Source organism: Dreissena polymorpha, chromosome 7, assembly GCF_020536995.1.
Source record: "Dreissena polymorpha isolate Duluth1 chromosome 7, UMN_Dpol_1.0, whole genome shotgun sequence".
NCBI lineage: Eukaryota > Metazoa > Mollusca > Bivalvia > Myida > Dreissenidae > Dreissena > Dreissena polymorpha.
The window spans coordinates 91,826,660-91,842,398 of record NC_068361.1 but is presented as its reverse complement, the minus strand read 5'-3'; the positions used below and the strand labels follow the sequence as shown (position 1 = coordinate 91,842,398).

Genomic DNA, 15,739 nt, shown 5'->3' with positions numbered 1-15,739 from the left:
AAGAAATATCTTTAAAAAAGATATACGGCGTTGATAGTTCAATAAATGAGATCAAGGATAGCGAATGTCTTTTTTCTGTGCAGTTCTTAGCTGCATCACACGCAGTACGGGATGTTACGCGGAGTTTTCGCGGCTTATTTTACGTTATTACATATTGCTGGTCATAAACCTATAGATACAAAACAGAAAACCAAAAGAAGAATGGAAGTGAAATTAAAACATACGAGTCAACCGGCCACACGAGAAGTATCCGTATTTATAGCCGCGTTCTTCGAACAAACCTGTTTTAGTGGTTTGCCGGGCGTTGCTATTTGATTCGATTATTAACAGTATCGATAATCATCGCGCTCATGCTTAATACATTGGTCAATATGGTGGAATAATTATTGTTAAATTAATCAAAAATAATATTTATCATTGTATTGTTGAAAACACATTAAGAATCTACATATTTCTGGTATAAAGAAAATTCCAGGTCACCTAGTTCACGGATAGCGTATTTATTATATAACTATTATTTTACTGGCCGCGAACTCCGGTGATGACCTGTATATAAACTCTGACATTCATACACTGGCCGCGAATTGACCCGATACCTCGCGGGTTGAAATGCAATGTATTAAAGTGAGGCCTCGCTTCCACTGCTCTTTATACTTTTACATGTTAACATGTCGACAAGAATATGGAAGAAAGTACTAAATATGAGAACATAACCTTTAAGTATAAACGCGTTGCGCTGGTAATTCTCTGAAAATAAAAGGTGCACGCACAAACTGTATTGATGTCGAGAATTGAGTGTAAAACTGTTCTATCTATTAAGCCTTTTCATTAGAAATAAAATTGTTTCATGCAGTAAAACAGTGTTACAAAAACGCGGATATGTTTCCAATGTTCTGGTGGTATACTCAAATCAGCCAATGGCATAAATGAAGTGTATTCATTCGTACCTAGCCGCGGGAAATTTTATTTGAAGTTTATTGGACACTTACAAAGGTCAGGTAAGGTGAAAAGCTGGCTTAATACAGCTTACGCCGAAAAAAGAGAAATAAAATAGCCCTCAACTGGGCTCGAACCACTGTCCCCTGGAGTCCTGGAGTAAAAGTCTACCAATTTGACCACTCGGCCATCCATGCTCATACACTGAGAGATGTATTTTATACTTGATATAAGCAATCCTCGTAGTTTCACAAAATATATAGACGAAAAAAACAGAACTCTCCAAATTATTCAATCGTTTCGTTTTTGCAACGCTTTATAATATTCAGTTTTTTAAATCGTCAAAAGATACATGTAATGGATATTTTAGAGTATGGTAAATGTTCAGTATTACTGTTTTCTCACAAATATCATAATCAACTTAAACGAAAATTTGCGAATGTGAAACAACTTTTTTTAAATTTTGTCAATTTACCAAAACGTGAAAAGCCCCCTTTATACCAGCTTGTTATTCCTGGTATGAACATAAATACCACAAGCGTGTTAAGTGTGACTAAAGGTAGTAAGGGCTACATTACGTCGATTTTTAACATGATTTTAAATACAGGCAAATTCCCGTTATCTTGGACTGAAGGGATTATAATCCCTATACATAAGAAGGGTGATAAATCTGACCCTAGTAATTATAGATGCATCACCTTATTAAGTAACTTCGCAAAGTTGTTTACATGTGTACTCGACCAGCGAATAACAACATGGTGTGAAATAAACGATGTTATATCTGACGCGCAGTTTGGGTTTAGAAAAGGCAGGTCAACAATAGATGCGGTTTTCATTCTCCATTCAATTATTCAAAAATATGTTAATATGAATAAACGATTGTATTTTTGTTTCACAGATATGAAACGTTGCTTTGATTCTATATATTTAATGTGGTTAAAGTTATACAAGTCCAATTTGGACGGCAAAATGTTGTGCAAAATATGCAGTATGTACCAGTCGGTCAAAGTATGTGTTAGGCATTGTAACACATACTCGGTGTATTTTAATATAGCAATCGGACTAAGACAGGGGGAGATAACATCGCCGATCCTTTTTTCTCTTTTCGTGGACGATCTTGAAATGTTTTTACAAAATAGACAAAATGCTGGAATAAATATACAAGACATATGTTTAATTCTACTTTTGTTTGCAGACGATATGGTTGTCATAGGTGAAACGCCGGAAGATCTGCAACAGTCTATCGACCGTTTATATAAATATTGTAATAACATTCCAAAAACCAAAATTATTGTTTTTCCGCAAACACGGAGCTATCAAACGTAATGAGCGGTGGTTATATGGTAACGAAAACATAGACACTGTAAACGATTTTATATATCTGGGTGTAACACTTAATTATACAGGGAACTTTAATCTCAATACTAATACTTTGCGTGGTAAGGGCTTAAAAGCACTCAACGTTTTGTTATCCAACCTGAAAACTTATAGTTGTAAACCAAAGGTAGCTTTGCAGTTATTTGATGATTTTGTGTCTTCAATGATCACATACTCGTGAAATATTGGGTTTCTCAAAGTGTAGCGAGTTGCAAAAATTGCACCTTAAATTCTGCAAAGCTGTTCTTGGTGTCAGAAAATCAACCTCAAGTGTAGCCGTTTACGGTGAACTTGGTAGATACCCTTTGTATATTAACAGATATGTACGTATTGTAAAATATTGGTTTAAAATAACTAGAAGCGAAAACATTATATTACGATATATATTGGTAGATGGTCTAATTGACGTAAATGATAATAAATTGAACTGGTTTGGGAAGGTTAGGGACTTACTATCTAAATACGGATTTAATTTTGTTTGGACTAATAACTCACAAATCAATGAGGTTATTTTTTGTCTTTGTTTAAACAGAGAGTTATCGACGAATACTTACACGAGTGGAATCGAGATATTAATGATATCAATAATAATGTATAATTTATTCAATGTATTTGTTTTATAGTTTAAAATGTATATTGAATACAATACATCATGTGATATGTTATATTTGAACATGTATTGTATATGATGATACAGATGTTGCATTCATATTAATTATATTCATTATCCGGTACTGTTTCGATACCTGACTTTGTGATTGTGATTCGAATGTATTATGTGTGCTCCTTCGAAAGTAAAATTATTGTTATTTCTATATTTTACTGATTATAGACTATGCTGATGTATTATTTTACAAGTTCAACTAATATTTGTAATTGTGCCATTGCTACTTAAATTTTATGTGGTGTGGATGCGCACTATTATATTCTATGCTCCTTCGAATTACAATTAATGTTTTACCTTAATGATTATAAAAGTATTAAAAAGCATCCATATGTAGCAATATATACTGTTAACATGTGATTTATAACGAGTTTCATTCAAGTACATGTAAAGTTCATCCATGACTATTTTATAACATTTCTGCTAAATCCACTTACTATATTCCTGTATTTTGTATTATTGCTTTTGTTTAACACTAGAAACTGTAAAGTTTATGTGTAATAAAATTATGTTCTGTTCTGTTCTTATACGAACTATTAACCAAGTGACGAGTAAAACAATAAAGGTAAATTATGTTATGCGAAAATTTAAAACCTAATTAGATATAAAAACGAACATATCATTGTATTCCTGTTTCACGAATTTGATTTCAAACATTTAAGATTAATTTCATTATTTTTTCTGGTGTTTAGGTATTGTTAAATTGTGTCGCAGATGTGTCTTTAAGAATAAAAAACAACAGCGAAAATATACGCTTTAAATGCAAAAACGACATTACGCCCTTCTTGCATATACAGTAATGTAATGCGCTGACATGATGCACTCTCGTGTGGTGCTACATGTACTATAAAACAGCTTTATACAGTTTTATACCCCGAGGCTCCACATAGTGGGAAGCATTAAGCCGTGTTCCTAAACACGTATGTACGTTTCGAGTGTGTTCAACTCCTCTTAAATGAAAGGCGAATTTTGCTCAAATGTTCACATTTGAGTGACAGTAATGTGAACATTATCGTTAAAAAAAAGAATTTCGGCTGCGACAAGTGTTTTTTGAATTATGAACCTTTCTTTGTTTTTAATATCCTGGAGCTTGTGTTTTCAAACTTTCACAATTGAATGATCTTAATATGTAGATGAAAAAATTTGGCATTTACGAGTTTGGGCTGAATTATGGGCCTGTTTTGTTTTATCACCACAAAATATATAGTCGTAATATGTTATGTTTTCAACTCCTCTTAAAGGGGATTTTCACAGATTTTGCATGTATTGAAGTTTGTCATTAAATGCTTTATATTGATAAATGTAAACATTTTATCTAAAACGCTAACCCGCAGCAGGGCTCGAACCACTGACCCCTGTAGTCCTGGAGTAAAAGACTACTACTTAGACCACTCGGCCATCCGTCCTCACACAATAAACGATGTTTTTTATACTTTATATAAGCAATCCTCGTAGTTTGACAAAATATCACGACAACAACAGAAATCTCTCTCCAAATTATTCAATCGTTTCGCGTTGCAACGCTTTATAATTTTCAGGGTTTTAAATCGTCAAAATATGCATATAATGGCTATTTTGGAGCATGGTAAATGTTCAGTATTACTGTTTCCTGACAAATATCATAACTTAAACGAAAATTTGCGAATCTGAAACAAATTTTTTTCAATTTTGTCAATTTACCAAAACGTGAAAATGCCCCTTTAAACTACATAGTGGATCATGCTTAAACTTTCGAAGTTGAACGATTGAAACTTTAGATGATCGTATAGGTATTGATTATAAAAGCAGACTTATTGCCCTATGTTTTCCACTATAAAATACCCACATTTGTGACTTTAACATCTCTTACACAACGAGGTAAATTTTGCTCAAACTTTGACGGTAAACTTACCTTAATGGATACATGATCGATAAGAAAGTATAGTTTATACGTATGTTTATAACCGAAAGCTCATAAAGTTTCATATCATTCATTAATCTCGTTGGGCTCCTTTGCATTATCTTTCTAATTTTACGTATTGTGCTAATGTATGCTTAATTTCAAAGAATAATTTCAAATTGTAATGTGTGTGTGCCTCGTCGAAGTTATCACGTATTGACTGCTTCGTCCCCCGAAAATAGACTGTTTTTCAATTTAACTTTGTAGGAGTATTTATATGTTACGGCTATTTACCATCTTAATATACAGGTAAGTAATTGAACTCCAACATTGTGTTCAGACTTTAATGTTTTCACGTTTACAGCGCATAAAATGTGTTTTTGTCTATGCTAATGAAAAAAATCCCATATAATTGTTTTTAATGTCCATGTATCTTTCTAATAATAAAACATATTCCAAATATTTCCACATATTGTAATTATCTTAGATGTAACATACGCACACAACTCTAAGACAAAATACACTAAACTTTTGTTTTCTGCTAAATAATGTGTTTATGTAAGTTTTCATGATTGGGATATTCATTTTTATGCGAGAGTCAGTACCAAGAATAGGTCATAACGTGTCATTTTCGTCTAAGAACAATACTTTGTTAAAAGAGCTTTTATCGCATGTCTTTAGCAAATCATGACGGTTAAATGAAAAGAGATGAGCACATATAGTCGACAAGATGATTTAAATTGATTATTATTTGTATTATTTTAATAATTGCATACATTTGCTTACCTGGAATTGTTGGCACTATTCGCCTTTATCAATTTGTTATTTTATTTCTTATTACCAAAATTGGCAAGTGTTCGCACACTCTAAACGTTATTTCCAAATTTCATTACCAATATCACCTTTAACGGTTCTTTTTTCCAATATATTATGTATATAAAACTTTTTAATAAAATAAGACAAATGCAAACATAGCGTATTTAGCATGGAATGCGTTTGCTTATTCGAAAATTTGTTTAAGCTCATGTCAGACTGAATCATGTCATGTGAAAAACATTACATTGACGTTTTTGAATAGATTCTCGTTCTTCGTCTGAAGTATTTATCATGCCTTTTCCAAACGGTCGGTCGTTCAGCTCCTTTAAGTGCAAACAACTGCATGAATGATTTGCAGTCATACCATGTTATTTTGACGGCTTAACGACTAGAAAACCGAAGAAGTTCGAGCGTGGTTAACTGGATCTCTCTACTTTGGAACATATCGCCACATCTCATATACAATGAAATCATTACATGACACGTAATAACAAGAGATTTGTCACAGACAAAACAGTAGTTCCTAGTCAGTTAATATTATCAAGGAAAAAACTCCATAAGTGTCATTAACCTGCCTAAGTTCTTTTGGGTTATGGGTGGACGCACATTTTAGTTTTACATTATTTCTGTAAATATAGCAACTAAAAAAATTGTCTGACGAAATAAACTCAAACAATTTACATATTCCTCATACGGACCTCTGCGCACATACCGAGTTTTATATTACGTCTTGAGTTGTCCATCGATCAAGAATATTCACGTATTTCTTTAATTATAGAAATCCTTTGGAAAAAAACAGGATCCAGATTTAGCGGACGGACGAACAGACAAAACGGAAATATCTATCAAATTGTCTGAATATTGCTTACACTGCCCTCGATCCACAAACCGAGATTTATAAACCTAGCTTAGGTAATTGTTTAGTAGTCCTAGGATCCAGAATGTTGTTTTCACTTATTTCCGTAACCATAGCAGCCAGAATTTATTTGTGACGAAAAACTATAGTTACTTCAATGAAATTATGTGCATATTCACTATTTTGCTTCTATCCACGTACGGAGTTGTAATAATATAGCTTAATCAGTTTTACAGTATCGCACGACCGACGGACAATATTAAATTATTGTAATACAGCCATGTGGTCCTCCATTTATACACAAAGTTAAATTAACCTAGCTTACTGACATTTTAAGTCATTCCATGATCTATATTAAGTTTTCAAATATTTCTAAAACCGTAGCCACTAAAATATATCAAAAACAATAACGTATGAGGATAAAGAAAAAAGAATGTGCATATCCCCAATATGGCCCGCGATCGAGATAACAACTTTCCTCAACCTATTTTGAGTACCTTTTAAGTTATGGTAATACCCATATTTTTGTTTAAAAATATTTCCGTAACCATAGCAACCACTACATTGTAGGACTTAAAGAGTGAAATAACTTTAATTTACCTCGTAAACACCTATGCACTAATACCAATTGTATTCAGTCTACTTTTGATTAATCGCAGGACCAACATTCGAACAAACACACGGATAGACAGACAGACCACAAGTTAAATAAAAGTCCTCCGATAAGGAACTAACAAAACTTTTTGTAGACAAAATGTAACCATAAACAAACCTCCATTCGTGGTTGTTCACTGCGAAGATCAAGCAATGTCTTTGACATTGTCGTGTTCGGTTGAATTTCTGTCCGATCTGATTTTGTCGCATTTTCGATTGTGTTTCCAACGACGCACGTAAGACTCCCGCACAAGATAAACAGAAACATTTCTCAAACGACACTGAATCCGAAATGTCTTCGTTTGGCAGCAACGTATGGGCTTTTATCTTTAGAAGGGCATTCGAATCATACCTTTGAAGAGCGTAGGAATAATATTCATTATTGCGAATAACGTTTCATGTAAACAGATTCATATTTATTGTATACGCTTTCAAAAAGCCAAATTAGTAACGGGTACAAAATATGACATGCTAAGATAACTGTATTAATAAATTTGACAAACGTGATTGAGACACATGGATACTTATTAGACATTTCACACATGTTATATTTGGACAAAAACTAGTAAACGCGAACGAAGACGTATACGAGAATCCTCTTAATGAAACAATGAACTGAGGCCACGCCAGTTCCAATTATGAAGGTTGTACTAAACATTTACTTCATTACGATATCGAATTAGTTTTTAGGAAAACAACTTATTTTTAATATTCAAGTTTTGTCATCTATATGATGTATTTAAAGCTTAAGCAATAAATCAATTGTAATGTACTACTTAAACATTAGTATTCGTTAAATCGCTGCGAAGTTGGTTTAAATCCTGAATACATGCAATTCAATGCTTAAGGGTTGGAACCATTCATTTTTACTCCAAACTTATGTTTTATTGGTCTAGCGCTCCTCCGACCTGACCATGCGTCATATTTATTTTTTGCTTGGAGCGTGTGGCATCGTGCATACCATCTGATTATGCAACGCCTGAGCACAAAGTAATGTTAAATAAACAAATCACCATCGAAAAAGGCATGCGTCGCTTCAAATAAAATAAATGCTGAGTAATTATACGTAAGACTGACACCACACCTATTTGTTGGAGGATGTTTTAGCTTCATAGCCGGTAGAGTCGAAATATTGAACGAATAAGAAATGCAAAGGTGAGTACCCCAGTTCGGAAACGTGATGTCCTTAATGTCGTGCAATTTAACCTTACAGAACAGAAATAAGAGCGGTTTTGAGATCTTTGTAAAAGAAGTGGAAATTCATGTTTAACTCACAAGATCTCGTGGTAAAAACTCTACTTCACCACACTGTAAGTAAATAACTTGCCAACGAACCGTATACATTTAGTGCAAATCTAAACAGAATCACAGCAAAAAAAAACGTCAATACACTTTTAGTACGTTTGTCCATGCATTTTAAGTACACTAAAGTACGTTTAAGGATATAAGAGATAACCTTGGTATTGAAACACTGCACACTCGTGTTTTAGTAGTAGGTTCGCACCCGCCACACACACTCACGCACACGCAGGTTGGTTGTCCAGGGAATCATCTCTCAACCGTGGTATGTGACCATCCAGCTCCGGCGTTGTGCTTTAAGAAGATCAAAGGGATTGCAGCGATGTGGCCTTCAAATGCGATGATACAGAACTTCTTCTGCGTTGCGACGATCATTCTCGCTACATCACAGCGCCTATTTCGCAGTTCTCCATATGTTTTAAACACCATGGACACTCCGGACGCAAACGCTGCCCCGTTGAATACTTGAGTTTAAATGATGTACAAATGGACTTAATCATATTGTTGATTTGCCTTGAACTTGAGACCTCAACGAAATTACATCTTTTGTGGCCACTATTGAGCGCCAAAAATGCGTTTATTGAAACGACATCAAATTATTTTCCATCGGCGCAGAACACCGATCCGAAAACCAGTATGTTATCCGCTTTATAGAATCGACAAGCGATATTCGGCAAATGGACATGGCTTTAAGAAAGGTTTCTGTTAAAAGGAAAACATCTGGCTTTTTCGGCCCGGAAATATTCAGTGCTGTAAGGTAGAAAAATAATTTATATAAGTTTACTATGCACAATGCCGTGTTTTTCGGCGCTGAATATTGTTTCCCCCGAATAATAATGCTTCATGTAACGATATTTTTTCCTGTTCCGGCGCAAATCTAAAATCGTGACTTTTTCATAAAATTAAATACTTCTTTTTCCGACAATTTATGTTGCATGTGCTTATTTTAAGACAAGGATAAACAAAACCAATGAAATACATTCATTAACCCTCGCTATATATTTTAGTTTCCCCCAACAGTTTGCAGCCTCACGTACGCAATATTTATTGAAATGCGTTAAATAAAAGAGTTTACTGACAAGACGTGTTTTGAAATTTGTCATTAAATGCTTTATATTGATAAATGTTAAACATCAGATCAAAAAGCTCCATGAAAAAAAATAGAATAAAATTAAAAAAAGAAAAAAATGACGCTCAACTGCGCTCGAACAACTTACGCATGGAGTAAAAGTCTAACGAGTAAACCACTCGGCCATCCGTGCTCATAGAATGAAAAACGTATTTTATACTTTATATAAGCAATCATCGTAGTGTCACAAAATATAACAACAACAGACCTCTCTAACGTTTCCTCATTAATATCATTACAACAAGGAAAACACTTTGCGATTCTGAAACATTGTTTTTTTAAATTTTGTCAATTTAACCAATCATGAAAAGGTCCCTTTAAGCGACAAAGAAATGCGCATATGGCGACAAAAAAAAACAACAATAAAACGTTTTTATGTTGACGTTGGTGCGTGTTTTAAGCTGCGCCTTTTTCCACTTCAAAGAACCCCGACTTTGTGTATAAACCTCATATGAAGTACAATTAAAGAGATAAACAGAATAACAGTTGGTATATTTAGCAAAATTTGGCTTGCTAATATATTCTTCGACAGGTACACCACAACCGTAATCATGAACGATATGAACACTGTCATCAACACGTAACCGCCTGCTTTAGATTTTAAATTAATTTTAAACTAAAATATGAAGAAAAAATATCAATGTTACTAATATGATTCTGTTAAGCTCATGGAAACTTTAATGGGAATGTATTCAAGATGCCGGAATTTTACAGACTTAAGCCGTCTGGACTTGAGGCTGCTTTGAAATGCGTGTAGTGTCGCCTTTTTATTCGGTGTAGTTTTTATTTACTCCATTAAACCGGAACCGGTGCCGGTTTGTTTTGCTGCTTCATTCTGAAATTGTTGATTTGTATATTGTCACTATGGAATGCCTTATTGGAATTCAGGGAAAATACTTTGTCCTTGTTGCGTGCGATACTGTCTCAGCACGGAGCATAGTTTCAATGAAACAAGGTTGGCCGCTTTTTTCCTCGAGCGAATCATTCACCCCCGTCGCATCTTTAATATGAATATAGGTGCTACCTAATTTACGGGCAAATGCTTTTTTGATAACAATGTATTTTTAATAATTATATGGACATTATTGTGTTCAAAATATTATAATTGTTTCAATAATAAAGTAATGCATAAAAAAAATCAATCTTCAAACGAGTAACATGTTCCTAGCAGTGATGGAAAAGGGATTGATTGATCTCAATATGAGTAAATTGACTGTAAAGTAGTATACATGTAAGAATTTTCTATTTTGCCGAGTTTATTTGATTAAATCTGATGTGGTCGATTAATTCTTACATTGAAAAAAACTGGTGACTCAAGCCTCGAGGAAACGTGAATTGTCATAATTTCAGGTAAAGACAATGGCCCGACCTCAGATGTTAGAGCATTTAAATTCCGAGGGCCTTAGTGTAAATCCCCTGAATAGCAGCATACCTTGCATTGGATTGTTCATAAAATTCTTTCGACGGTTATTCTCCTGTCCTGTATTTGTTTGGATTAATGATAGGTGGGTGGGGTAAACAATCACACACATTATAGAAACATGTTAACGAAAACATGTCACATAACTTGTTTGGTTTAAAAAAGAAGGCATTACATGTACGATGTTATAACTAGCAGTAACTATACGTTACCTGTACACTAAAATAGCAGATGAGTGAAAATTTCCGGCACTTATTGTGGAAAATGTTTTCGAATTAGTCACGTGACGACATCCGGATCGGAGTAAATAATTATTCAATGATCTAAAAAAGAATCAACGGATGTTTATAAAATTGTTCTACTGCTCTTTTTAAGAAAAGCTATTCTAATTATTTTCTTAATGTTTTGTTTAGTATACAAACTATTTTTATGAAATAGGTTGCATTGCACCATAATTAATTCCAAAAATTTCGCCTACCTCCGCAAACTCCTCGCATTACATCATACTGTACATAGCTATGACGGAACACGGGAGGTGGGGGGGGGGGGAGGGGGGGGTAACTTCCCAAATTTTAGGGTAGGGGTGTCCCACTGAGACTTCCGAAACGTCACCCATTTTTAAACCGGAACTCTGATAAAGTAGAACAATTTTGATACAAGATTTTTGAAAAAGCAGACCCATTTGTATACAATACAATTGAGAAAGTTTACCCATTTCAATACAAGAAAATTGATAAACTGGACCTATTTCAATATTAGAATTTGATAAAGTGGACAAATTTCATACTAGAATTGTAATCTCTATCATATCAATACAGTATACTTATTGAATTTATATGTTTATTTGTAAATTTCATATATGAAAGTTACTTTTTGATACCCATGCATTTACATTCAAGAATGAAATTGATCATACCCATTTTGATACAGATACTTTCAAATCTATATGCATTTATATACAAGTAAATTTCTGATTTCAATACCCATATCTATACTAAGATGCTCAAAACCATGCCCATATCTATAATTTTAGTCGAAAAACACACCCCATATTTTCGGCACACCCCTATATACCCGTATATATGAAGTTACTCCCCGGGACGGAACAAGTCAAATCACTGCGTGGATTTTGATTAGAATGGCTCCCGGATTAAATGATATAACATAACTTAATGTAACCCAGCCAGAAAAATCCCCGATCACCATGGGGATCGAATCCGGCACCTCCCGGTTCCAAAACAGACAGACACTCTACCGCGTCGCTATAAAAGCTAGCTCACATATCAAGGCAGTATAAGTAGGGTGACGTATAAGGGACACTTATACTGCCTGTTGTTGTTGTTGTTCAGGACCTGAAAATAAACTCTGAACAACAACAACAACAGGCAGTATAAGTGTCCCTAATACGTCACCGTACTACATTTATACTGATTAACTCACAAAAGATAACTTTATACAAAGACCAATACATACCTTTGTTGATTGAAAAATCTGTCTTTATAATTGTACGAAAATAAATGTACAGAAGGTTAACCTTGTTTCGATCGGAAGGATCTGCATCTCGATTTACCCGTACACTTAACGATAAAAGCATTTACATTTTTTTCACATGTTTAATTCGGCGAACTAAAATCCTTTTTGAGTTAGATCTATATATTAACCGGTATTGAGAAATTATGCAGGGGGAGAAATCAACGCAAATGGAATAACACAGATTTTCTCATTTTCACATGCACACTAATTACAATTGTTTAATATCCACCAATAACTGTTGCCTACATAAAATACATTGGACCTTACAATTGAGATAATTGTTTATATTAGTTGTACAAATAAAGGTATAAGTTAATGTGTGATAAAGCGTATTGTGTGTGATAAAATTATGAACAAAAAATGCATTTTATTTATGTACATTCCACTGAACATTACCTAAGTATGCCATTATCATATAAATATAGATCTGCTATAGCTAAATTCAGATGTGGAGTTGCTCCCATAAGATTGGACACTGGGAGATATGAAAATATACCTGAAGATTTGAGACTTTGTCCATTATGTAAAGAGTCTGTTGAAAATGAAGAACATGTTTTATTGCATTGTCAAGCTTACTTAAATACAAGAAATGAACTTAATGAAAAGGCTAATGATATTAATAGTGAATTCGGTAATCTGTCAGATATTGATAAAATGTCTTTCTTGTTATCCAATATTGAAATTGTTAAATACACTGCCAAAACCTGCCATGATATGTTAAAAACTAGAAATAACTATTTATACAATTACGTGTTTACTTAATATACACAACCTTTGTTTGGGTCTCTGCAAAGTGCAGTGATATAATTCTATATATAGTGATTGGAAATACTTGTATTTGGTAGGGAGTAAAGGGGGTCTGTCCGATAAATTGCTCTGTTGTTGGTGTTGAATCTATAAGTTTTTATCTACTGTATTTATTATATAAGGGTGAGAACGCTCTTGTTGATTATTGGTTGACCCTTAACAATGGTAATTTACTGACAGACTCCTCTCTATATAATTTCATTAAATTACAATGTAAAGTTATGTATTACTTTTACAATAGTATCTTGTGCAGTTTTATTGTATATAAATTGATACTATACTTTGTTTTAATTAGTTTAATGTTTTAACTCCGTGAAGATAATTATTGTTAACCTGTTCACTCGTTATCTGATAATGGGTGATATATGCCTTTTTCCTTTTAAACATTTATTATGTGCGTGATAATGCCAGGGTTTAACAAAACTCAGCTTTTAAGGTCCCCTTCTTTTAGAGCAGTTCTAAATTTTAAGGTTAACAATGGTAGTCTGACTTTTATAATGTGTTAATATGCTATTACTGTTTATTTGTGTATAATAGTCTCCTGTAAATCTAATTTAGATTGTCCAGTACAAGTTGTTATATTTTATGCATTGAATGCCTGTTTTATATATGTTGTATAACACGTGTATTGGATGAGACTTAAATAAACCAATAAACCTTCCACATACATTTCAGTGGCTATTTGTCTTTTTTGAGATTTCTAATATTACTTAATTTGAAATTAAGCCTTTTCACGACTGTTAATCACGGGCGCCACCTCTTTTTTGCGAATTGGTGATAATTCTTCAGGGTGAGTAGATTTTTATGTTTTAAGCATATTTCGCAATATTTAAAAAGCGGACATAACTACGCTTGGGAGTTACTATAACCCGGGTAATTATAATCAGATTTGGTGATATGTTGGAGAGAATTAATTGCCAATAACATTAAATTTGCACAACTCGTTTGGTTCTCTGAAATACATGATTCTTTAACTTTTAATATGTTACAAAATGAAAGTTTTCATTTCGATAATCTAAGGGAAATTCTACTTTAACACGAGTATTTTGCATTATTTGAATTTTAAGCAACTATACTGTGTAATATTAATGTGTACAACGGTATTTGTGTCTTATTAAGGTATATACTTATTTAGATATTTAACTGTATAATACGAATATTTATAGTAGTGATGTGCATAACTGTATGAATTACTTTACTAACAGTTTAACTTGTGCTACATATTATTATTTTAGATAAAAAAGTGAATATTGAATCCACAATTATGCTGCTATGTGCTATATTGGATGTAAATAACATAAATATTTATTATGATTTGCATCAGGGTATGAACTAATAAATTAACAGTTAAGCCATTCTATATTTGTATTCTTGAATTGCATAAAATTGACAATATTGACATATTATCATGTGTATAACAGACAACCCAATTAACAGTTTATGCAATGCTACATATGGTAAGTGTGAATAATTTTTATTGAATATCATATTATATGTGAATATCAAAGAGACAATTCACAAGTGTATCAATCAGAGCGTATGTTTAAAAAATATTGTCCGTAAAGTATTAATTTCTAAAGATATATTTAAAATGAAAATGAAATAATTGCAAAATTTGTTTTACAGAAAGGTACTCATGTGGTGATTTTTGATCACCAAGTACACGTATAATAATCTGATATACTTAAGGATTGACCTATAACTATTTAACTTGGACTTAACTATACCTTGCTTATTATGATATCGACTTTGTTCTCGAAACGTTTACGTCCACACCTTTTAATATGACGCAATACACACCTTTTAATATGACGCAATACAATCGGAGTCAATTTTGCAAATTAAACGTTCTGAAGATCATTGCATTAGATAAAACAATTGTTCGTAGTTTATGAATTGAAAATAACTTTTTTTCATAATTGACACTAATTGATATCATGCATTTTTTTTCTTAAATACTAGTATGATAATTGTTAGTTCATAGCCACATAAAGCGTCATCCGGTAATATGCGAAGATAACTAGTAGTAATGCTTTTGTATGTGAATGTAAATCCACAATTATTGACACCTTTAAGCAAGAGTGGTTTGGTGATATGAATAGAATTTCTATTCTAGATATGTATAGAATGTTAAAATATGAAAACTACTTAGATTTATTGCCCAAGAGTCTACGTTTTTACTTTGTGAAATTATGGGCTTCTGCCCATCCTTTGAGAATTAATACCGGAAGATACACACGCAACAATATCCCACATGAAGAACGTTTATGACTTTGTTGTAATCAACGGGGCATAGAGGATGAGTTCCATTTTATTTGTGTTTGTTCATGTTACCGTTTTGAAAGCAAAAATATATTAAACGTTTTTAT

The 15,739-nt window shown here is 33.1% G+C and overlaps 1 protein-coding gene across 1 annotated transcript in view; it reads right to left on the bottom strand.

Moving 5' to 3' along the window:
- Positions 1 to 11,318, bottom strand: part of LOC127838452 (microtubule-associated protein RP/EB family member 1-like) — a 64,334-nt gene extending 53,016 nt beyond the window's left edge. The window contains exon 1 of the mRNA XM_052366240.1: positions 11,243 to 11,318. The gene's annotated coding sequence lies outside the window, so the exon portion shown is untranslated. The remainder of the gene's footprint in view (positions 1 to 11,242) is intronic.
- Between the last annotated feature and the right edge of the window lie 4,421 nt (positions 11,319 to 15,739).